Below are 18396 nucleotides of genomic sequence, written 5' to 3'. Positions count from 1 at the left end.
TATTAAGGTATCAAGTTCAATTACAAACCTTTACGGCACATTTCAACAACTGAACACATATTATTAGTGTTGATACAGCCAAATAGAAAGAAAAAAATACAAAAATAATCACAATAATCACACCATAAGATAAAACAGAATAAAAAAGGGAAAGAAAAAGAAGGATGAGGGTCTTATTCTAAAAGCAAAAACAAGTTAAAAGCATGTCCATCATGTAATGAAGAGACTTTGCAAATATCTTTAGTTCATTCTTTCATCCGCTGAAGTGAGGTTTAACCTTTAAAAGCTTACATCTATGAATATAGTATTTGCACAAAGTAATTAAGTTATTTATCAAAAATTCTAGGATCTTTTCCTTCAACAATACTCCAACCTTAATTGAGATCACAGTCAAACGGTGTATTGATTTATGTTTGGAATGAAGCCAGTTTTGAAATTCCAGCCAAAAAGTCTGTACAGATTAACATTGGAAAAACATGTGATCAACACAGTTTCAATATCTTTCTCACAGAACCTGCATGAATGGTTCTCCCAATTAAATCTTTTATGTAGGAAGTTATTAGATGGGTAAATGTCATTGTGAATTTTAAATGTTACTTCTTTGGCTTTAGGAAGAACTGAATAAGTAAAATAACGCTTCCTTATTTTCTTTGATCTTCTTCACTAAATTCTTGAAGAACGTTTCTTTTCAGTTGACTGGGGAAGTACGGTTTGGATAATACATTTCTGATAAACTTATTTGTTAATTGTTTGCTCTTTAAATTTTTACCTTCAGTACATGACGGCTAGCATAGGTGTAACTTAAAAAATAACGTAGTGAATAATGAAAGGACACTATCGTTTTGTATGTGTATGCCTTAAGCATTTGTTGTATAATGTTAAAAAGGTCATATGAGGAGGTTGTTTTCATATTTAATTTTTCATTCACTTCCAGGGATAGGATTGGTATGGAAGATGCAGCACTCTTTACATTTTAAATGTATGTTGCCATCCTAGAAGTCAAAGTCTTTTTACATGTGACATTAACATGTACATATTTATTTTTTCTATTTTGTTGTTCTATTATTCTATTGTTTGACTTTTTTGTTTCAGATCAAATGTATATCAAGTGTTATCCATGCTCATAACACCTCCACAAATAGAGACTGGATCTTCTGTGCACCATCATCTTGTCTGCTTTGGGACTGTCAAAGGTGTTTGATGCCGTACTTTTCTGTGTTGAATTTACATAACGTCAGTATACAGACATAGTCTTGTTCCAGTTTTGCTGTGCTCATATCTTCTTTGTGTCCCCAGCCCAGCAATCAGATGCATCAGAACAACAAAGCACAACTGTGGTGGCCCAGGACCCTTTAGCAACAAGTACATTGCTTTAACATTAATGATAATGCAATGTCAGTATTGTAATTAAACTTGACCCATCTGACGTAATTGTTCATGCCAGAGATTTAACAACATTGTCAGTCAGGAGCATATTTAACTAACAGGAGGCACACTTCAGCTGGCTTGATAGTGACTTCAGTAAGTGTGATTGACCCTCTTGTTTTTTGTGGCTATAACAATTAGACCAAGTAATCTCACTCTCTTCCATTTCCCAAACATGAAACTTTTGACTGAAACATTAAAATGTATTTATTTTTTATTTTTGTTGATACTGAACAGGTGCAGTGAAGATATTTAAAGAGATACTATCACATAAAGTACAGAAAGCCTTACATCATCTCTAGGTGCAGTCGCCTACAGTGCAGCCAGCTTCACAAAGACTGTGGGGCTGTGGTCACCAGGGAAATGGACAATAGGGAGTGCTTTTGGGGTTTACTCCAAAGATGACCACCCTGGCTACTGTAGCTGGGATTGCTTCACTGAAGATGGAGGTCTTGAAGAGTAAAGTGTGTGTGTGTGCACACACATTGTGTATTTACTGTAACAATTATGGTCACTTGCAGTTCATGTGTTTTCAGTGTAGTCTAAGATGTGTCTAAGATTTATTATTATTACTCAAAAACAATTAAAACTGCTAAATTGTGGAAATTATTCTTCATTATTTTACTGTGGTTTATATGTATATGTTGTTATTTTGCTTAAAATACAAAATAAAAAAAAAACAAAGTTCTGGTTGAGGTATTATTTTAATAATTTATTTAATATTTAATTTATTTTTCACTGCTAAATATCACAAACATAAGGTTAACTTTCTAAAAATGTATGGAATGTTACATTGGCAGTTGTACATTGGTTAAACAAAAGAACAAAAGGCAGAATCCCACAAAATATGGATAGAGGTGACATAACTTGGCGGCCGCGTCATTTGTGGAGGTGACGTAATTCTACGGAAAGTGTTGCCTGTGCCAACATGGCGGCGGCGTTGCTAGTGGAGGTGACGTATTTCCGCTCTTGAGTGGAGCTCCACTCGCCCGTATGTCTGCAGCCAGACCCTCTTGTCTAGTAGTAGTGATTCACCTGTCAGGCAATGCAGTATTGAGCCGGAAAGAGAATTGATTAGTTCATAGTTCGGGTCTATCGGGTTTTTGACTCGTTCCTTAATCACGTGACAGCCCCATACGCTTACCCAATGCAGTCTTGAGCCGGAAAGAGAATTGATTAGTTCATCTCATGAGTCTTCGGAACGTTTCCGGCGAAGATGGCGAACTGAGCACTCAATAATCCAGAGCTCCGTTTGTTTGTCCCCAAACTATTAGACTAGTCCTTCTTTTAAGAATAAATACCTACACAAACGAAACTACATTTATACGTGACCAATTTGACTTACTCAGCACGAGTTTCACACTCTGAAATGCCGATATCTAACAAGATGAAGAAAGCTAATGCAGCAGCGACAACACTTCTCCCTCATGATTACTGTGCTGGTGCCGATGGTAACAACATGGAAACCTCCCCCACGAAGGTGAGCCTGAGCCGTCCTCTTCCTGACACCCCTACTAAAATACCTGTCTCGTTTAAGAAAGCAAAAAACGAAGCAGAGGTATCCAATGCTGCAATACTCGAAGCTGTTAACAACCTCTCTGTCATGTTACAAGAACTCAACGTGCAAATGAAAAGCAACAGTGCCATGATTGCACAAGTGGCCAAAAGTGTTGAGTTTAATGCCAAAGAAATAAAAGACTGCAAATCCAAAACTCAAACTTTGGAAAAGGAGGTGAAAAGGTTCGGTACAGAGAACGTCACTTTACAAGAAAGAGTCCTTGAACTGGAGCGTTACAAACGGCGCTGGAATTTGAAATTGCGCGGGATGAAAGAGCAAGAAAACGAAAACACGAGAGAGAGGGTGTTACAGATCGTACTTAAAATCGCTCCACATTGGGCTGACAAGATGGACAGTGTCATCGACTCCGTGCACCGCCTGGGGAAAAGAGAGGAAGCTAAACATCGGCAAGTGATAATGCAGTTCACTATGAGGCACCACCGTGATGAGCTCTGGCGTCTGACCAAAAGATCTGCAGTGTGCAAGGAGCTGAATGTAAGTTTCGCCGAGCACATCCTACCAGCCGACCGGGAGGCGAGAGCAGCAGTGTGGCCTCAGATTAAGCAGGCCAGAGAAGCAGGTCAGCAGGCTTACTTCAGGGGCCCAAATGGATACATTAATGGGAAAAGAATTGTGGTTCCTTAACCACACTGCGGTTCACTATCATTTCACTGTCTAACGTGAAGAAATTTGTTTACATTTCTATGAAGGACATCCAAGTTGACTGTTTTTAAGGGGACACTGCCTATGTTCACATTCCAAAGCAGTTTTCTCCTGCTAATTTACCTCGGGTTGTTTTTTTTGTTTTTTTTCTTAAGTGGTAAGTTCCTGTTTAATGTTCACTGTTGATTCTAATTTATGTTTCATTTCATTTAATGCAAGGGGCCTTAGAGACAGCATCAAGCGAAAAGCAATTTTCCTCTTCTGTAAAAGCAAGAAACCACACTGTGTCCTGCTGCAAGAGACTCACTCAACTGATAAGGATGAAAAATTTTGGTCCAATCAGTGGGGTGATAAAATCCTATTCTGTCATGGAACTAATCGTTCTGCTGGTACTGCTATCCTAATTGTGACATCCAAAAAGAGCACAGATGGTCACTGGATACTATGCGTTCTTTCGGTTAAAGACTCTTTTATTATCCTGGGAAATATCTATGGCTATAACAATGTAAACCAAAACAAAAAACCTTCTTTCTGAAATTGATGGTCTTGTTAAAAATTTGAAATTACGTTATCCAACAACTAATATTATCTTAGGAGGAGACTTCAATATGGTATTTAATGAATGGTTAGACCGCTCACCCACCAAGTTTCATAACCATCACTATAACCCTCATTTAGTCAGTTTCTGTAGCATTCATAATCTGTCTGACCCATGGCGCTTTATAAACCCCAATTTAAAAAACTTCTCTTGGTTTAAACCGGATGGTTCAATCAAATCAAGGATTGACTTTTGGTTAATCTCTGACAGTGTAAAAATATCTTAATATCTGACTGCCCCATATCTTCTGCTCCGCTATCTGACCACTGCTTTATTAATCTCACCTTGAAACCCAGTAATAATCCTAAAGGAAACAAGGGTTATTGGAAAATGAATGCCAGCCTGTTACAGTCTGAAAAGTATAGCCAAGGGGTTAAAGACATAATTGATGAAATTATTCAAGACCCAAACCTTTTGTCTTATAGCTCCAAATGGGAATTTTTAAAATTCAGAATAAGAAACTTTTCAATCTCTTTTAGTAAACAATTGCAACAATCTACCCTTTTAGAGGAGACTAACTTAACAAGAGAGATAAGTCTCTGCTGTAATAAACCCACGCTTGCAGATACTGATAAAAGAAAGCTACTTACACTACATACCAAATTAGATAATATTTATACAAGAAAAGCATCAGATCCAGAGCAAGATGGATCGAGGAAGGAGAAAGAAACTCATCTTATTTCTGTAGACTAGAGAAAACTCGCCAAGAAAGGAATAACATAGGAATACTGATCATTAATGAAAATGAATGCTCTAATCCTAATATTATAACTAATGAAGTTTATACCTTTTACAGTAATTTATACTCTTCTAGATTCTCGGCTGATGCATCAGAGGCTTTCTTTAATAAAATTAGAGAATTTATTCCCCAAATAAATGAGGACATCCAAAATACCTGTGAGGCAGAGATCACATATAGTGAGCTAGAAAAGGCGTTGCATTGTCTGACTTCTGACCGCTCCCCTGGCCCAGACGGCCTGACAGCCAATTTTTACAAGCATTTCTGGGATCATATCAAAGAACTTTTATTTGAAACACTTAAAGAAGCGTTAAACAACCAATCACTTCCAGAGACGTTAAGACAAGGTGTAATCGTTCTCATTCCGAAACCAAACAAAGATCCCAAAGAATTAGACAATTGGAGGCCGATAACACTATTAAACAATGATTATAAATTGCTAACTCACATTTTTTCAAATCATCTCAAAGAAGGTCTCCCTCAAATAATAAGTGACACTCAATCAGGATTTATGAGAGGTAGATCAATTCACAATAATGTTCGCCTTGTTCTTGATCTACTTGAGTATAAAGAGCATGTTAATGATGATGGCTTTATTCTTTTTTTGGATTTTTACAAGGCGTTTGACTCAGTAGAACACCCTTTTATTTTTAAGGCTCTAGAATTATGTGGTTTTGGGGAAAAATTTATAAACGCTATAAAATGTTTTTATAATGACACCAACAGCTCAGTGTCTCTCTCAGGTGGCACTACGCCTCGCTTCACGATCAACAGAGGGATAAAACAAGGCTGTCCCATTTCACCCTCGCTATTCATAATTGCAGCTGAAATGTTGTCAGTCCTCATTAAAAATTCAGATATCGAACAGTTAAATGTATTCGATAACCAAATAGTTATAAGTCAGCTGGCCGACGACACCACTCTATTCCTTAAAAATCTTGAGCAGGTCCCAAAGGCTACTGAAACTATAGACTCATTTTCAAAAGCCTCTGGGTTACAACTGAACCTAAAAAAATGTGAGTTGTTATCTATACATGACTGCCACCTTCAGGCAGCATATGGTATCCCTATTAAAACTGCAGTCAAATACTTGGGTATTCATATAACCAAAGATACTAAGATGAGTGAAACATTAAATGTATGGAATAAAATGGATGAATGTAAATCAAGATTAGACGGATGGTTGAATAGAGATCTTTCTCTATTTGGTCGCATTTTTATAACCAAAATGGAAAGCCTTTCCAGGTGTATTTACCCAGCCTTTTCTCTACCTATCCCTAAAAAAGCCGTTAAATCCATCAATACATTAAACTTTGATTACATCTGGAAAAGAAAACCCCATTATCTTAAAAAAGCAACTATAGTGAAAGACTATGAAGATGGTGGGCTACAAGCCATAGACTTTGAGTGTATAAACGGAACATTAAAGATGAAATGGCTAAGATGCTTTCTCGCAAATAGTAGTAGCTTCTGGTATTGTGTCTCCAGGGAATTGTTTAAAAAAATGGGAGGCATTGATTTCTTTTTGCGCTGTGATTTTGATGTTCCAAAACTTCCTGTAAAACTGTCTGCATTTCATTCACAAGTTTTGCTATATTGGAAACTATTGTACAAACACAATTTCACTCCCCATGATGTTCCCATCTGGAATTGCAGATTTATTCTCTTTAGAAATAAGTCCATGTATTTTAATGAATGGATGGAAAACAACATTTGGTCTCTCACACATTTACTGGACAGTTATGGCAATATTTTATCTTTTGAAGATTTTGGTACAAAATTTAATTTTCAGTGCAATCGTAAACATTACAATATGGTTATCCAAAGCGTCCCTTCTGCCTTCCTTTTGATGGCAAAAAATGCACTACCTCATTTGCTCAACCCTCCTTTTCTGCCTTCACTGATGATTGCTGGTCACCAGTTCTGTAGTAGGACTCTGCAAAACAAAGTGTTCCGTGATCTCTTTACTCTGACCTTATACCCAATGCAATATAGCCGAAATGCATCTTATCTTATCTTCAATCATTCTTCTCTGAAAAAACTGCGTACAGATTTTTTTAGATTACCTATATCACCAAAAGCTAAAGAGCTTCACTTCAAAGTCATGAATGACATTTATCCTTCAAGTGATCTCCTTTCACGTAGATTTAAATTTGATCTAACAAACTGTATATTCTGTGAGGAAGAAATTGAGACCACGGATCATTTGTTTTTCTTCTGCCCTTACAGTAACACATTCTGGTGTGACATGTATGATTGGTTGGAGCCTTATCTCCAGTCTCTCTCTAGTTTCACTAGAGATAACATTACATTTGGAATTATAATGAAGGACAAAAACCATGATCTGCTTTTAAACACTTTAATTATTTCTGGTAAATTTTTCATCCACAAATGTAAATGGATAAAGACACAGCCTCTTTTTTCTGTCTTCAAGAGAGAATTTGCATTGTACTATAAGTCCCTGTTGTTTATGAAGAAGAAAACAGCAAGTAAATTGCTTAATTTTATTGATGCTTTAAAATTAACTGAAGCCCCTTAACTACTGTCTTAATTTATTATTTGTCATTTATTATTTTTGTTTATATTTTTTATTATTATTTTACGTGCTCCGTTCCCTGTATACAATGATATTTCTGTGAATTATATCTAAGCCAGTTATTGTTGTAAATTTTGACACTTCAATATAAAAAAAAAAAAAAAAAAAAAAAAATCTCATGAGTCTTCGGGTCGAGTCATTCCTTAATCACGTGACAGACCCATACGCTAGACAGTTCGGGTTGTTTGTTCTTTTGTCCCGTGATGTGACAACATTGGCTAGAGTAATTATTAAATCAGATTGTCTGTATAAACCATACTTTTGTAACATATGACACTTTATAAACATTAAAAAACACCGTGTACATACTTTTGAATTGTTGTTTATTGTTTATTTTTGTGCCAGAAAAGCTTTGTAACAAAGAGGACAACTATTCCAAAATAAATCAAAATAATAAAAAAGTAAATAATTAAAAATAAAATTAAAATTAAAAGATAATAAATCCACAGGGTCTAATAACCTTAACAAATGAACTTTAAAAGTACATTATAAAAAAAGAAGAAAAAAAAATATTGCACAACAAGCTTTGCTTTTTTTATATAATAATTTAAAATGAATACATTTTAAAATAAATAACACTTTTGTGCCAAAATAAAAACTTTATATCAAAGAGGATAACTATTCCCCAAATAATTTTAAACCATTTAAATAAAAATAAATGAAAATTAAGATAAGCTACGGAGCCTTATAACAATAACAAATTACTTTTAAAATCACAACAACAACAAAAATATTGCACAACAAGCTAGTCTTTTTCTAAATAAATAAAAATAAATAAGCTTTAAAATAAATAACACACTGTGGCTATATATTTAGGACTTGCTTTAAGGCATGTTTGCATTTAAAAAAAAAACAAGCTCCCTGACCTTGGATGGGCTGAGTCTGTTTCTTCTATCTGAAATAATCTGCCCAGTTTTAGAAAAAAATATTTCAGATGGCACAGATGTGGCCACAATGCAAAGTCTTGTCTTTGTGACTTCAGAAAGGCTTTTGTATACTGGTGAACATCTCCTCCACCAGGCCAGAGGGTCTGATGTGCTGGGTAAGAGTGGCTCTGCAAGGTATAAAATAATAACAAACCACAGATCCTCAACAAACAGTAACAAAAACACAGTGACAGAAAATGTCAGAAATAGCGTATGGGTCTGTCACGTGATTAAGGAACGAGTCAAACTCGACCCGAGACCCGAAAGACTCATGAGATGAACTAATCAATTCTCTTTCCGGCTCAAGACTGCGTTAGTTTTGCGTATGGGGCTGTCACGTGATTAAGGAATGACTTAAACCCGAGGACTTCTTGTCAGATAAGAGGTGAGGTGAGCTAATCACAGACTAAAGACCCAGGTAAAGATATATAGCATTTATTATATATAGCTTATAGCATTTTAGTTTTGTATTGTTTTTAGTGTGATCAACGTTTGCGTAAGTACTAGATGTGTTGGGGAAGTAACACGTAACATTTTCATTACATTTTGCTAAAATGAACGAAATGACTCGAAAAAAGATTTGTTCATTTTGCTGAACGAGACTCAAAAGTCTGAGTCGGTAAAATGATCCGAACTTCCCATCACTAATTCGAATTTGAAAATAGCGCCAGTGCGCCACAGGAACGTTACGGCATGGTTTACGGCACTAATATCGAACTCTCATTGGTTCTCACATAATTCGTCACAGATTGCGACATGTCGGGTTTCAGCTGATAGACATTTGAAATCAGTACTGCTACTGCGCCATAGTGATGGGAAGTTCGGATCATTTTACCGACTCGGACTTTTGAGTCTCGTTCAGCAAAATGAACGAATCTTTTTTCGAGTCATTTCGTTCATTTTAGCAAAATGTAATGAAAATGTTACGTTGATCACACTAAAAACAATACAAAACTAAAATGCTATAAGATACAAAAAAAAAAATCATTCTTTACCTGGGTCTTTAGTCTGTGATTAGCTCACCTCACCTCTTATCTGACAAGAAGTCCTCGGGTTTAAGTCATTCCTTAATCACGTGACAGCCCCATACGCAAAACTAACGCAGTCTTGAGCCGGAAAGAGAATTGATTAGTTCATCTCATGAGTCTTTCGGGTCTCGGGTCGAGTTTGACTCGTTCCTTAATCACGTGACAGACCCATACGCAAAACTAACGCAGTCTTGAGCCGGAAAGAGAATTGATTAGTTCATCTCATGAGTCTTTCGGGTCTCGGGTCGAGTTTGACTCGTTCCTTAATCACGTGACAGACCCATACGCAAAACTAACGTAGTCTTGAGCCGGAAAGAGAATTGTTTAGTTCATCTCATGAGTCTTTCGGGTCTCGGGTCGAGTTTGACTCGTTCCTTAATCACGTGACAGCCCTATACGCAAAACTAACGCAGTCTTGAGCCGGAAAGAGAATTGATTAGTTCATCTCATGAGTCTTTCGGATCTCGGGTCGAGTTTGACTCTTTCCTTAATCACGTGACAGACCCATACGCTATTTCTGACATTTTCTGTCACTGTGTTTTTGTTACTGTTTGTTGAGGATCTGTGGTTTGTTATTATTTTATAAATAAATAAAACCCTGTTATAAATAAAATATTGATTAATTTGTCTTTTTGACTGTCTATCGGTAAATAAACACTAGGCTATATAATAATATAATAATCCAAGCTTACAATAAAAAGTTTTTATAGACTAGTTTGTTCATTTTTACTCCAATTTTGAGTTTGCTGGTATAATAATTGCTTTTCCTAGGCAGACTTGACATATTGGTGTACAACCCGAATACCGGAAAAGTTGGGACGTTTTTTACATTTTAATAAAATGAAAACTAAAGGAATTTCAAATCACATGAGCCAATATTTTATTCACAATAGAACATAGATAACGTAGCAAATGTTTAAACTGATAAATTTTACACTTTTATCCACTTGATTAGCTCATTTAAAATTTAATGCCTGCTACAGGTCTCAAAAAAGTTGGCACGGGGGCAACAAATGGCTAAAAAAGCAAGCAGTTTTGAAAAGATTCAGCTGGGAGAACATCTAGTGATTAATTAAGTTAATTGATATCAGGTCTGTAACATGATTAGCTATAAAAGCTTTGTCTTAGAGAAGCAGAGTCTCTCAGAAGTAAAGATGGGCAGAGGCTCTCGAATCTGTGAAAGACTGCGTAAAAAAATTGTGGAAAACTTTAAAAACAATGTTCCTCAACGTCAAATTGCAAATTGCAAATCTCATCATCTACAGTGCATAACATCATCAAAAGATTCAGAGAAACTGGAGAAATCTCTGTGCGTAAGGGACAAGGCCGGAGACCTTTATTGGATGCCCGTGGTCTTCGGGCTCTCAGACGACACTGCCTCACTCATCGGCATGATTGTGTCAATGACATTACTAAATGGGCCCAGGAATACTGTCAGAAACCACTGTCGGTAAACACAATCCGCCGTGCCATCAGCAGATGCCAACTAAAGCTCTATCATGCAAAAAGGAAGCCATATGTGAACATGGTCCAGAAGCGCCGTCGTGTCCTGTGGGCCAAGGCTCATTTAAAATGGACTATTTCAAAGTGGAATAGTGTTTTATGGTCAGACGAGTCCAAATTTGACATTCTTGTTGGAAATCACGGACGCCGTGTCCTCCGGGCTAAAGAGGAGGGAGACCTTCCAGCATGTTATCAGCGTTCAGTTCAAAAGCCAGCATCTCTGATGGTATGGGGGTGCATAAGTGCATACGGTATGGGCAGCTTGCATGTTTTGGAAGGCTCTGTGAATGCTGAAAGGTATATAAAGGTTTTAGAGCAACATATGCTCCCCTCCAAACAATGTCTATTTCAGGGAAGGCCTTGTTTATTTCAGCTGGACAATGCAAAACCACATACTGCAGCTATAACAACAGCATGGCTTCGTCGTAGAAGAGTCCGGGTGCTAACCTGGCCTGCCTGCAGTCCAGATCTTTCACCTATAGAGAACATTTGGCGCATCATTAAACGAAAAATACGTCAAAGACGACCATGAACTCTTCAGCAGCTGGAAATCTATATAAGGCAAGAATGGGACCAAATTCCAACAGCAAAACTCCAGCAACTCATAGCCTCAATGCCCAGACGTCTTCAAACTGTTTTGAAAAGAAAAGGAGATGCTACACCATGGTAAACATGCCCCGTCCCAACTATTTTGAGACTTGTAGCAGAAATCAAAATTGAAATGAGCTCATTTTGTGCATAAAATTGTAAACTTTCTCAGTTTAAACATTTGCTATGTTATCTATGTTCTATTGTGAATAAAGTATTGGCTCATGTGATTTGAAAGTCTTTTAGTTTTCATTTTATTAAAATTTAAAAAAACGTCCCAACTTTTCCGGAATTCGGGTTGTAATATAAGAAGATTGCTCAAAAAAGGACATAATGACATATACATTAAAAGCAAATACAATTTTGAATTTGAATTATTAATGTTAGTTTAAAACATTAAGGTTATGATAACTTCAGCTTTAACAGTTTTAACCCAGCTAAGAGTGAGGAGGATAGTTCAGATCCCGGTGCGACTGCCAGTGCAGGGGCCATGTTTTGGGAAGACTTTGACGAGAGGGTAGCAAGCTTGAGGCCTTCTGCTACCTCTTCTAAGACATCAGATGCTATAAAGGTGCAGGCCTACCTTGCAGAGCCACTCTTACCCCGCACATCAGACCCTCTGGCCTGGTGGAGGAGATGTTCACCAGTATACAAAAGCCTTTCTGAAGTCACAAAGACAAGACTTTGCATTGTGGCCACATCTGTGCCATCTGAAATATTTTTTTCTAAAACTGGGCAGATTATTTCAGATAGAAGAAACAGACTCAGCCCATCCAAGGTCAGGGAGCTTGTTTTTTTTTAAATGCAAACATGCCTTAAAGCAAGTCCTAAATATATAGCCACAGTGTGTTATTTATTTTAAAGCTTATTTATTTTTATTTATTTAGAAAAAGACTAGCTTGTTGTGCAATATTTTTGTTGTTGTTGTGATTTTAAAGGTAATTTGTTATTGTTATAAGGCTCCGTAGCTTATCTTAATTTTCATTTATTTTTATTTAAATGGTTTAAAATTATTTGGGGAATAGTTATCCTCTTTGATATAAAGTTTTTATTTTGGCACAAAAGTGTTATTTATTTTAAAACGTATTCATTTTAAATTATTATATAAAAAAAGCAAAGCTTGTTGTGCAATATTTAGTTTTTTTTATATATTGTACTTTTAAAGTTCATTTGTTAAGGTTATTAGACCCTTTGGCTTTATTATCTTTTAATTTTAATTTTATTTTTAATTATTTACTTTTTTATTATTTTGATTTATTTTGGAATAGTTGTCCTCTTTGTTACAAAGCTTTTCTGGCACAAAAATAAACAATAAACAACAATTCAAAAGTATGTAAACGGTGTTTTTTAATGTTTATAAAGTGTCATCCATCCATCCATCCATCTTCTTCCGCTTATCCGGGGCCGGGTCGCGGGGGCAGCAGTCTAAGCAGAGAATCCCAGACTTCCCTCTCCCTAGACACTTCCTCCAGCTCTTCTGGGGGGACACCGAGGCGTTCCCAGGCCAGCCGGGAGACATAGTCTCTCCAGCATGTCCTAGGTCTTCCCCGGGGTCTCCTCCCAGTGGGACGTGCCCGGAACACCTTCCCGGGAAGGCGTCCAGGAGGCATCCGGAACAGATGCCCGAGCCACCTCAGCTGACCCCTCTCGATGTGGAGGAGCAGCGGCTCTACTCTGAGCTCCTCCCGGGTGACTGAGCTTCTCACCCTATCTCTAAGGGATCGCCCAGCCACCCTGCGGAGAAAGCTCATTTCGGCCGCCTGTATCCGGGATCTTGTCCTTTCGGTCATGACCCAAAGCTCATGACCATAGGTGAGAGTAGGAACGTAGATTGACCGGTAAATCGAGAGCTTCGCCTTGCGGCTCAGCTCTTTCTTCACCACGACAGACCGGTACATCGACCGCATTACTGCAGAAGCTGAACCGATCCGTCTGTCAATCTCCCGTTCCATCCATCCCTCACTCGTGAACAAGACCCCAAGATACTTAAACTCCTCCACTTGAGGCAGGAACTCTCCACCAACCTGAAGTGGGCAAGCCACCCTTTTCCGACTGAGGACCATGGCCTCGGATTTGGAGGTGCTGATTCTCATCCCTGCCGCTTCACACTCGACTGCAAACCGTCCCAGTGCATGCTGAAGGTCCTGGCTTGATGAAGCCAACACGACAACATCATCCGCAAAGAGCAGAGACGAAATCGCGTTGTCACCAAACCTGACCCCCTCCGGCCCCTGGCTGCGCCTAGAAATTCTGTCCATAAAAATCATGAACAGAACCGGCGACAAAGGGCAGCCCTGCCGGAGTCCAACACGCACCGGGAACAAGTCTGACTTACTGCTGGCAATACGAACCAAGCTCCTGCTCCGGTCGTACAGGGACCGGATAGCCCTTAGCAAAGGGCCCCGGACCCCATACTCCCGGAGCACCCTCCACAGGCCGCCGCGAGGGACACAGTCGAATGCCTTCTCCAAATCCACAAAGCACATGTGGACTGGTTGGGCAAACTCCCATGAACCCTCCAGCACCCCGTAGAGGGTATAGAGCTGGTCCAGTGTTCCACGGCCTGGACGAAAACCACACTGTTCCTCCTGAATCCGAGGTTCTACTATCGGCCGGATTCTCCTCTCCAGTACCCTGGCATAGACTTTCCCAGGGAGGCTGAGAAGTGTGATCCCCCTGTAGTTGGAACACACCCTCCGGTCCCCCTTCTTAAAAAGAGGGACCACCACCCCGGTCTGCCATCCCAGAGGCACCGTCCCCGACTGCCACGCGATGCTGCAGAGGCGTGTCAGCCAAGACAGCCCCACAACATCCAGAGACTTGAGGTACTCAGGGCGGATCTCATCCACCCCCGGTGCCTTGCCACCGAGGAGTTTCTTGACTACCTCGGTGACTTCAGCTTGGGTGATGGACGAGTCCACATCTGAGCCCTCAGCCTCTGCTTCCTCAATGGAAGACGTGACAGCGGGATTGAGGAGATCCTCGAAGTATTCCTTCCACCGTCCAACGACATCCCCAGTTGAGGTCAACAGCTCCCCACCTCTACTGTAAACAGCATTGGTAGGGCACTGCTTCCCTCTCCTGAGGCGCCGGACGGTTTGCCAGAATCTCTTCGAGGCCGACCGATAGTCCTTCTCCATGGCCTCACCGAACTCCTCCCAGGCCCGAGTTTTTGCCTCCACAACCACCCGGGCTGCAGTTCGCTTGGCCTGCCGGTACCTATCAGCTGCCTCAGGAGTCCCACAAGCCAACCAGGCCCAATAGGACTCCTTCTTCAGCTTGACGGCATCCCTTACTTCCGGTGTCCACCACCGGGTTCGGGGATTGCCGCCTCGACAGGCACCGGAGACCTTACGGCCACAGCTCCGAGCGGCCGCTTCGACAATGGAGGTGGAGAACATGGTCCACTCGGACTCAATATCTCCAGCCTCCCTCGGGATCCGGTCGAAGCTCTGCCGGAGGTGGGAGTTGAAGATCTCTCTGACAGGAGGCTCTGCCAAACGTTCCCAGCAGACCCTCACAGTACGTTTGGGTCTGCCGAGTCTGTCCAGCTTCCTCCCCCGCCATCGGATCCAACTCACCACCAGGTGGTGATCAGTTGACAGCTCCGCCCCTCTCTTCACCCGAGTGTCCAAGACATACGACCGGAGGTCGGATGAAACGACCACAAAGTCGATCATCGACCTACGGCCTAGGGTGTCATGGTGCCACGTGTACGCATGGACACCCTTATGCTTGAACATGGTGTTCGTTATGGACAAGCTGTAACTAGCACAGAAGTCCAATAACTGAACACCACTCGGGTTCAGATCAGGGGGGCCGTTCCTCCCAATCACGCCCCTCCAGGTGTCACTGTCGTTGGCCACGTGGGCGTTGAAATCCCCCAGTAAAACGACAGTCGGAGCACTTTCCAGCACCCCTCCCAGAGACTCCAAGAAGGCCGGGTACTCTGCACTGCCGTTCGGCCCGTAGGCACAAACGACAGTGAGAGACCTATCCCCGACCCGAAGGCGCAGGGAAGCGACCCTCTCGTTCACCGGGGTAAACTCCAACACATGGCAGCTGAGCTGGGGGGCTATAAGCAGACCCACACCAGCCCGCCGCCTCTCACCATGGGCAACTCCAGAGTGGTGAAGAGTCCATCCTCTCTCGAGGAGTGTGGTTCCAGAGCCCAAGCTGTGCGTAGAGGTGATCCCGACTATCGCTAGTCGGAACCTCTCAACCTCACGCACAATCTCGGGCTCCTTTCCCGCCAGTGAGGTGACATTCCACGTCCCTAGAGCTAGTTTCCCTGTCCAGGGATCGGGCTGTCGAGGCCCCCGCCTTCGACTGCTGCCCGATTCTCTAAGCACCGGCCCCTTACAGTCCCTCCTGTAGGTGGTGAGCCCACGGGAAGGCGGCCCCACGTCGCTCCTTCGGCCTGAGCCCGGCCGGACCCCGTGGGGGGAGGCCCGGCCACCAGGCGCTCGCATACGAGCCCCAACCCCGGGCCTGGCTCCAGGGTGGGGCCCCGGCTGCGCCATACCGGGCGACGTCACGGTCCTTTTATGTGATCTTTTCATAAGGGGTTTGTGAACACAAACCCCTGGTTTATACAGACAACCTGATTTAATAATTACTCTAGCCAATGTTGTCACATCACGGGACAAAAGAACAAACTAACCCGAAGAACCGAAAGATGAACTAATCAATTCTTTTTCCGGCTCAATACTGCATTATTTTACTGTCTATGGTTTTAGCGTATGGGTCTGTCACGTGATTAAGGAATGACTCGACCCGAAGACTCATGAGATGAACTAATCAATTCTCTTTCCGGCTCAGACTGCAATTGGGTTTAGCGTATGTGGCTGTCACGTGATTAAGGAACGAGTCAAAAACCCGATAGACCCGAAATATGAACTAATCAATTCTCTTTCCGGCTCAAGACTGCATTGACTGACAGGTGAATCACTACTACTAGAACAGAACCTATAGAATAATGCGCATGCGCGACTGAACGAATCACTCCCCGAGACGACTCGTTCTTCCCGAGTCACATTAAAGATTCGTTCAAAATGAACGAATAATTCAAGAACGACACATCACTACTGCGCCATTGCGCCTTCACGGAGAGAAGACAGATTCATAATTTCACGGATTAATAAATTAAATTCTGCTCTGTACCCTATAAAAACTATTACCTCCAGAGAGGACTGCGACTGGAACTCATTATCATTTGAACTACTTTTGGTACCACTTTTGATATTTTTTCGCAAAAAATAAATGATTAACATTATGTTTGTTTGTCTGTTATTTGTTTATTTATAACAGTAACGTTATGTAGTTTTTAGAAATGGTTATGGGTAGGTTTAGGGGTAGGTGTAAGATTAACGTTAGTGGCTCAAAATAACGTTTTAATGTTATATTTTTACAAAACTTGTGTTTTATTATGTTTCATTCTTTTAACATTCTGTATAAAATGGGTAGGTTTAGGTTCGGGTGAGGTATAGGGATCTTACATTTATCACAAAAAAATTATAAAAAGGGAAAATATACATAAATATTTAAAAAAATTAATCCGATACGCATTGAAAAGCAGCTTCATGAGCAAATTTCTATGGATAACTGACTGGTCAGAAAACACGTTCTATCTGTACGTATTTGAGGTTGTTTTTACGTAAATTTCGATACGTATCGAACCTGTAATTACGTCCAGAATTATCTGGACGTAAATGACACTGTAAATACGTAAAGGCACATACGTATTGGACAGTTTTAATTTACGTCTAAATATGTACGTTTTGATTGTGAGATCAGGCTGGTTGATCGGCTACGAGACACGGTGGATGTTGTTCACCGTTTGGGGATCAAGAGAAGTGATGGCACGCCAAGGCCCATCATCATTCAGTTCGGAATGAGAAATGTACGTGATGATGTGTAGAGAAAGTCCAAGGACGCGAGAGTTTGCAAAGAAATGCATATTTGGTTCAAGGAGGACTTTTCCAAAGAAGACAGGGAAGCTCGGGCAAAGTTATGGCCGTTGGTTCAAGAGGCTCGGAAGAGGGGGACGCGAGCGTTCCTTAAAGAAGGTTACGCTTTGATTGATAACCGGCGTGTGGACCCCGAATGACTGATTTAATGGCTTGTAGTCTGAGGTACTGTTTGACTTGATGACAAGTGCTTTTCTGGTTTGTTGCATCTTCTTTGTTGCTGAGAATTTAAAAGGAACATATTCTTCTCGTTCCTGCGCATCGTCCTTTTTGTTTGGTTTATTGAGGTTCGATTTCATGTTGTTATCATTTCTTTCTTTAAATTGTAGGGGGCTAAAAGATAATTTAAAACGTAAGGCTATTTTTCTTTATTGCAAGGAGCAAAAGACGAATTGTGTTTTTTTACAGGAGACTCACTCTCAGGAAGTTGATGTTAAATTTTGGAAGAATCAGTGGGGGGATTCAGCTTTTTTTTAGTCATGGTACATCCCATTCTGCAGGTGTCATGGTTCTGTTTAATAGGCTACCATGTAATGTTATGTGCCACCTAAGTGATTCAAAGGGTCATTGGCTTATGGTAGTAATTGAACAAGGAGGTGTTAATTTTATTTTGCTGTGTATTTATGGATATAACCAAAAAACACTGAATAGGGAATTGCTTGTTTTTCTTAAGGAGTCTGTCAAAAAATGGAGAATCACCTATGCTGTTGATAGAATTATTTTAGGAGGGGATTTTAATTTAGTTCATGATCTTTGGTTTGATCGTTCTCCTCCAAAAGCAAATTGTCATTGTTATGAGGAAG

General features: G+C 40.4%; 1 long non-coding RNA gene across 1 annotated transcript in view; it reads left to right on the top strand.

Annotated features, from left to right (window-relative positions):
* Window positions 1–811: 811 nt before the first annotated feature.
* Window positions 812–18396, top strand: part of LOC132129663 (uncharacterized) — a 193796-nt gene continuing 176211 nt past the window's right edge. The window contains exons 1-2 of the long non-coding RNA XR_009428557.1: window positions 812–1193; window positions 1297–1628. This is a non-coding gene — a long non-coding RNA (uncharacterized LOC132129663). The remainder of the gene's footprint in view (window positions 1194–1296; window positions 1629–18396) is intronic.

This window comes from Carassius carassius, chromosome 46 (genome assembly GCF_963082965.1).
Source record: "Carassius carassius chromosome 46, fCarCar2.1, whole genome shotgun sequence".
NCBI lineage: Eukaryota > Metazoa > Chordata > Actinopteri > Cypriniformes > Cyprinidae > Carassius > Carassius carassius.
The sequence above is the reverse complement of the archived record's forward strand: the minus strand, read 5'-3'. Positions and strand labels throughout refer to the sequence as shown.